This window comes from Stigmatopora nigra, chromosome 6 (genome assembly GCF_051989575.1).
Source record: "Stigmatopora nigra isolate UIUO_SnigA chromosome 6, RoL_Snig_1.1, whole genome shotgun sequence".
In the NCBI taxonomy this organism is placed as follows: domain Eukaryota; kingdom Metazoa; phylum Chordata; class Actinopteri; order Syngnathiformes; family Syngnathidae; genus Stigmatopora; species Stigmatopora nigra.
Window position 1 is genome coordinate 7,243,207 of NC_135513.1, and position 6,450 is coordinate 7,249,656.

The following is a 6,450-nucleotide window of genomic DNA, read 5'->3' on the forward strand; positions in this document are numbered from 1 at the left end:
TTATAAGAAAATTGGCTTATGCATGTTCCGTTGGAAATTGTTTCTCTTCTTTTGATCAAAACATTTTTTCTGAAGACAGCTAGTGCCAAGTGTTTTCAATTAAGAGTTGTTAACAATGAGATGGGAACCAAAACAACGAGGCTTTGCGGGGCATTGTTGGCTCTGGAGTCAACAATTGTACAGAAAAATGGAAGAAAAAAAATCCTTGTTTTCATATTTTGAGGTGATGTCATCAGTTTCACCTATGCAGAGGCGCAATGTTACATACATTGTTTTTATTTTGCAAACACATTGGTTATTGGTCTTTATAAGTCTTGCATTTATTTTTGCTTATGCTATGACAAGATTCTATCATTTAAATAGTGTGTAAAATCTCGTGCTAGTGGGACTTAACAGAGTCTTTGAAAGGGCAAATTGTCAGTGTGATAAGGAAGAAGGAAATTATATTCATCTTTAAAAAAAAAATACACCTTGCATTTATAATATTTTGATAGGTGTTAATCATTGTGAAACACTTGTGGTATTTGTTGAGTCATTTATAATTGGGGAGGACAGTAGCGTGTGAATGACTTGTTTATTGGATAGAAAATTATGTGACAGTTGAGTTGGCTAAAAACGTTTGTTTATTATATGTTTCTGTGTGTTTGCCTAACAAAACTTGATATGGTCAAGTTGGATCATGTGTCTGCATACATTTTGTAGATGATTTTGCTTACATAGTTTTAGATAAGAAAAAAAATGGTGCATTGATGTACAAGACATCTTTTCAGCATGACTGGTCTGGAAAAGTAAATGCTGACCCCTCTTTCAACCTATAGAGATGAAGATACTCAATTTGTGAGAGATCCGCCATATTCAATACAGCCAATGTGCACACAGAAAAAAAGTGAATCAGTGGGCTTATGTGTGTCATCTTGATGCTTTTATGTGCAATGAAGGCGCTTTAAAAAAGGTGCAAAAAAACGGCCAATATTACTAGAAATTGGCCACCTTTAGGACATGCAGGGATTTTATCAATGCTTGTACAACTTTAGCGAGTCAAATGTGAATATTACATCGTCAGAAAATGGGTTATTTCATAAGTGGTGTCATTTTTGTGTTCAAACAATATGATCAGAGGTGCAAAAAATGCAATTAAGTACTTTTTGCAACCATCTTTTACATGGTATTTGCAGTAGGTATTGTGTGTCCCTTTTTAGTTAATAGAGACTACATTTATCTAGTATTTTTGAATACATTGCACACAAATAGATTCGTGTTTTGCTGGGGACAAGCATTTTAATGCTTTTGCATGGCTTTGTTACTGAAAAAGAGCTTATTTTGAAAGGGTTGTTGGTAATTGTAGCAATTGTTTAATTTAATTTATTAGTGGGAATGTGTTATCATTTGAAGTTACATGGGCAACATAATTGTTTCCCTTTTAATCATTTTAATTTGTTTCCCCCTTTCTGGATTTAGATAAGTCATTTTTGCATTCTGTTTAAAATGGATATCAGAGCAGTAATTTTGAGGAGCTTTGCACAATGTATGACAAATGTTCTAATTATACACTGGGAACACAGAGATGTACATACAATTATATCCAAATATTTATGGCATTTTATTACAATAATGAATTTCATTGAGTCAGGAAAATATATATTTTAAGACCATTACTATCTCACAGCGCAGAAATTCAATTTTCAACCTCATTAGGAAGGTTGCTTTTACAGGTTTTCTGTGGAAATTACGATATCCTTTTTTTTAGAAACCAGCAAAACAGCATTGTTGGATATTTGTAAACAGTTACACTATCCCCGTACTTTGTTTATTTTGTGTTGCCTGTCAAAACATCTGCGCATTATATTGTTCAATTCCCTTTCATAGTATTTGATGGGGTTGTCTTATGTCTTACTGTACGACAGAACAACCAAAACACTTATTAATAGTATTGTATATTCTTTTTTTAAGTAACATAGGTAATTTCACAATTGAATAACTAGTTATTTGTTACTTTTTATGAGAAATACTAAGTATAAAACTACCTTGAACGAACCTTGTTATGAGCAACAACATTTACTTTTTCCAATTCAAAAATGTATTAATTTATATTTGATCTAACGATAAGTGTTTGTCTCTAGCTCAGAAGGGCCTTGACAGCTCTTTGCTATCCTCTGAGTTTCATCTTCAAGGTTATTACCGTCATGCTCAAATGCATTTATTACATCTCCGTCCCCGATGCCCCCTCACTGTGAACAACACTCAGGTGCTTGACAGCGCAGGAAGCGCCTCACTATGACTCCCTTACATGATCTTAAGTGGGGCTCCTTCAAGTGTATACGTGACGATTAGCGCCAATGCGGAACAGCACTACCTTTTTTTTTTTTAGATGACTGCGTGTGATCTCAGCCGCAAAATTGCTTAATTCCCCAATATCTTTTGCAGGGCAGAAATAGTGTTGTTTGAGGATAAAATTGAGGTCATCCCTGTGAGTGAAAGGTGACTAAAGGTGCCATGCTAATTATGTCTTCCCTTTTCCATATGCTTGTTGCTGGGATTCAATATTCAGGTCTATCTCATATACACACTATTTTAAATGGAATTTTAAGTAAGCTGTTGTGATGACATGGGACAGTTTTTTTTTTACGGTTTATTATTGCATAATAAGAGGAATTGCAATCATTAATAAAGGGTGCAATTGGCCGAGGTTGAGTTTTACATTATTATATAACAGTAAACGAACATAATAACATAATTGAGTTTGAAGAGACGTGAGAAGTGAAATCGTTATGGATTATGAAACACAAAGGTGTGGCAATATACATTTAAGTTGCCAAAAACTGTTTATAAGGTTACAATGTTTTGTTTTTGACGTGTTTTTCTTGTTTGCACGTTTATATTCTACAGTCTTTAGGTTCCTTTATATATTACTTATTATGTCAACATATGCAACCATGATTTAGCTCATAATTTGTTTATTGGAAAAGTCTGCGTGTGTGGTTATATTGGTTTATAAAACGGAATGGCGAAAAACACGGTGGTTGGGGGGAGCATTTGTTTTTTTATTGTAGACAAAATATTGATAGATGTTGACTTGAATGCTTGGGTATGAATGTTTCTTAGCTCAATTATAAAGAAAAGAAAACACATTAGACCCTACATGAGATGGAATGGATGGCAGTGGAGTGATAGTTTCATTAACAGCAGTGTGATTGATCAAAAGATAAAGCTTGTTTATACTTTGAGGACCATTTAAGACAAGATAGCTTCTAATGTTTTTGACAAATCGATTATTTAATGCTTGAAAATGCATTTACACCACACATTTGTAAGGAAGTATGTACATCTGTGTCACCTGTGTCTCTTTTGGAGAAATACTGACTAAAATAATCTTTGTATAAGCACATAGGTTCTGATCAGCTCTAATATTTTGAGACTAAGTCAATATGAGACACTCACATGTACTCATTACATTAAAAAATGTCCTGAGGCAGTCTTTAAAACATTGTTTATTCATTCTTGCAACACCATGCAAAACCTGTTCATAGTTTATTCATCCTATGATGTGAGTTGAAAATATTTTCCAACAGAATTGACATTCAACTCTCACCTTAAGGGTGTTTGAATGTAGACATTATATAATAATAAAAAATATATTCTATCTGAATGTAAAATCTTTCAGGTTCCATTTGAAATTTAGCTCAGGTGTAACTGGCAGTTTTATTTCCTCCTTTTAATCTTATTACTTTTACCAAAGTTTAGGTCGATGTACATGCCAGAGCTGCATTCATGGGTGTTACCATCAGTTTGTCAAGTAGCTCATCAGTCTGTCTCAGTTTGTCACGGTGACACTAAATCAAATGGCTTTCCCGCCATGTCATCAAAGCAATTACATTAAAGCCTACCGCCTGATTCAGGGACAATTCATTAAAAAATAGTAAACCATTTGAATAGATTCGGCTAATTTGGTTCAATATAAAGTCACATTTTAACATCAAATACTTAGAAAAACACATTTTAATTTCAAATTGTAACTTTTTTAATTACCACTTGTTCCTGTCCAAGAGGCAAGCCTAATGAAAATACGACATTCAGACAAGACCATAAGATTATATCTGAGTAGATGATTGACATTATGAAGAACAAAATTGGGGTTCTTTCTCAATGTTATTGTATTCATTCTTCTTTTGTTCATGTGTTAATGATGCAAATAATGTTCAAAGTTCATGTTCTTTGCTTATTTTTGTTTCATTTTAAATACTTGCTAGTTCTGCCATTCAGTTTATTTGATTTGAGTTTTTATAGGTTTCCGTGAGTTTGTTTATTTTAATGATATACTGTTCTCCATTGCCTCGTTTGTAACTAATCCAAGCCTGCTCGTCTGGTTGCAAATTACAGCTGTAACAATTTGCCATGTGAGCACTTAAGTATTACTGATAACTGCTCTAACACGCCATGATTGACACTATTGACTCTTACACATTGTTTAACCAGTACACTGATTTATAGCAGTATTCATATTTAAATTTTTTCCATGCCTCACACAGTAAACCCCTTTTCAATTTGTTTTATCTTAACATCTCACTTTGCCTTTAAATTATTGCATGAATTTGTGGCGTCATTGCTATGATAAGCTTCTGCAATGTCATTTTGTTTTTCAATTCAGTGCTGTTTTAAGTTTTTTACCTAAATTTGACTTACAGCATGTTACAGTCGGACCAGTTCAACTGCCATTTCTTAAAAGTTAAACTCTGTAGCAATGGAAGAAGATCTAGTCGAGTGATGGGCACTTTAGTGTATAAAGAATGGCAGATGAAGTGATGCACCCATCTTGGCTAGTGCCCATTGTACAAGCCTTTGGGGCAGTGTTATGATCTTCGGTTGCTGCATTTGGTCAGGTGTATTTTTTGTGGAAGTATGGCCTCAGCTGCCTACTGGAATTTACTGAATGACCAGATGATTATATCAATGTATGTTTTTTTCTGAGGCACGGGCATAATCCAAATTAAAATGATAGGATTCATCAAGCTCAAACTGTGAACAAAAGCTTTGGGTTCAGGGAGCATGAGACATTTTCACACATGGATTGGCCACCACAGAGAACCGACCTATTGAGAATACTTGGTATGTGCTGGAGAACATTTTGCGCAGCGGTCCAACTCTAGTGTTATTAATGCAAGATTGGGTTGAAAAATGATTAAATACTGCATGGAAATAGATCTTTTGACTTTGTAGAAGCTCAACATAACAACTCCTCAACAGATGTTGTGTTTTTTTTCATCAAAGTTAAAGGCGGTCCGACAAAATATTATATTGGGTTGGTGACTTTTGGGTTATCACAGGCAGGTATCTGTCATGTTATAGTCCTTTTATTACACCATAAATACCCCTATTTGAATGCAATCTACATTCTATCACCTTGTAATTGTGACTGAATGTGTCATTAAGTTTCTTTCCTTCTCTATTTAACACAATTTTAGCAAATCTTATCTATAAGTCAAAACTGTGGAAGTATACTTTTAAGGTTTTTATGATGCATTTGTTTTAGTTTTTTCAGTGGATATTCTAACATTTGCTTGTGAGTTAAATTCTAATGACAAGGATAATTTCCACACTGTCCACTGAAACTGTGAGGCTAACAGGAAGGGGCTTGGAAAATCACTCGGTTTATGTTAAAACACACAAAGTAAACATGGTTTATGTATCTGTCAGGTGGACTGGATGCATGCATCAGCATAATAGCCTGATGAGAATTCCAGGCATCATTGGTTAAACTAATTTTAGTAGGTTTTCATTCAAAAATGTTTTTCTATTTTGTTGCAGTCCATGTTAAATAGGAACAATTGTTTTTTCCCGTTTAATTTAGATTTTTAGTGCTAAACAGATATGATACATTTCTTCTAACTTTCAGTTTTGAGAAATGTGAAACAATGACTACATAAAAGAATTATATTGATTACAGTGTCTTAACTTTGGTAGTTGAACAATTCACTTAGTGTTTTTTTTTTCTTTCATCAGTCTTTATACACCTGACAGCTTTTGCTGACATTTCTGGGTCAAGCACACTTAATTGGAACTCTCTGGTATTTTTTTCTTTGTTCTTATTAGTTGCATTTCAATCAGCTCTCTTCCCTGTTTTCAACATGTCACTCATATAAGTTATCTTCCTGCTTTTCAACATTGCACTGACTTCAGCTATCTTCCTGCTTTTCAACATTGCACTCACCTTCTCGTTGACCAAACATTGATTTCTGCAACACATTTTGCAGCATAGTACAAGCAAATAGCCTGGAAGATCTTCAAATGTAAAGGTTTTTAATTACGTAACTGCCAAAGGATGACAATAAAATAAATACATTTCAAGCAGTGAGTCACTAGACAAAAAATGATTGTAATACAACAGCTAAGGTGATTAGGAAGACAGTCGAAGAATGTCGAGGGTGAAACTGCTAGGGAACAGGCCAAGCGGTT